The 1154-nt window shown below is 47.0% G+C and overlaps 1 protein-coding gene and 1 pseudogene across 3 annotated transcripts in view; both read left to right on the top strand.

Moving 5' to 3' along the window:
* LOC105517731 overlaps positions 1-1154 on the top strand; it is a 731019-nt pseudogene that overhangs the window by 253930 nt on the left and 475935 nt on the right. The window lies entirely within an intron of this gene.
* ZFAND4 (zinc finger, AN1-type domain 4) overlaps positions 1-1154 on the top strand; it is a 64148-nt gene that overhangs the window by 336 nt on the left and 62658 nt on the right. The gene's annotated exons all lie outside the window — the stretch shown is intronic.

The raw sequence follows: 1154 nt of genomic DNA, 5'->3' as shown, positions 1-1154 counted from the left end.
CCCGCCCCTCGCCTTGCGGCCTGACGCCGGCCGCTGCTGCCCGGGGACCGGAGCGGCGGGTCGCCTTTGCCCAGGACACACGCTCTGGCTTTTGTTCCTTTGGGCGTGACGCCAGCTTCAGCGGGTACCCGGCTTTCCCGACGGGTGCTGATCTCCGAGTCGCTGTTGTCACGCGGTCTGCTGTGCTCCAGATTCAGGACGGTGGGTCTGGGGAGCCCGGATTGGTCTTGGAGGAGCAACGGCTGCGCAGGTGACTCGGTGGCCTCAAGTGTATAGGTATCAGGATGGCGCGAGGAGATGCTGATTCTGAAATATTTCCCAATTCCGCTTGCATATCCACTCCGTACTTGAGCTTAGGCTACAGACAAATTAGGCGGTTGATGTGATTCTGTACCTCGTATTTAGAACTTTAGGGATGTTTTCACATATCAGTAAATGAAGATCTGTGTCACAGTTTTAATGGCAGCTTCACATTCTGGATATCTTTATGTTTGGGAAAATGTTTCAAAGGTGACTGCTCTTCTGTAGCTAAGCTTTAGAGCAGAGGATGGAGCAAATTCTGAGTTACTGAAATTACGTATTCAGCGCTATTGCCTGTTTAACTTCCATTTCATCTTTGGAGTTGTATTTTTGGAACTTTTTCAGAAGAGATGAGAGAAATGCTTTTGGAATTGATTTTTTCTTTTCTTTTTTAAGTTCTAGGGTACCTGTGCACAGCGTGCAGATTTGTTACATAGGTATACATGTGCCATGTTGGTTTTCTGCATCGATTACCTCATCGTTTACATTGGGTATTTCTCCTAATGCTGTCCCTCCCACAGTCCACCTCCCCCAGACAGGCCCGTGTGTGATGTTCCCCTCCCTGTGTCCGAGTGTTCTCATGTTCAGTTCCCACCACTGAGTGAGAACATGCAGTGTTTGGTTTTCTGTCCTTGTGATAGTTTGCTGAGAATGATTGTTTCCAGCTTCATTCATGTCCCTGCAAAGGACATGAATTCATCCTTTTTTTAGTATTCCATGGTGTATATGTGCCACATTTTCTTAATCCAGTCTATCACTGATGGACATTTGGGTTGGTTCCAAATCTTTGCTATTGTGAATAGTGCCGCAATAAACATACGTGTGCATGTGTCTTTATAGTGGCATGATTTATA

The sequence above is a fragment of the Colobus angolensis genome, unplaced genomic scaffold (genome assembly GCF_000951035.1).
Source record: "Colobus angolensis palliatus isolate OR3802 unplaced genomic scaffold, Cang.pa_1.0 Scaffold306, whole genome shotgun sequence".
Classification (NCBI taxonomy): domain Eukaryota; kingdom Metazoa; phylum Chordata; class Mammalia; order Primates; family Cercopithecidae; genus Colobus; species Colobus angolensis.
Note: the sequence above shows the minus strand (reverse complement) of the source record. Positions and strands in the feature narration are given on the sequence as shown.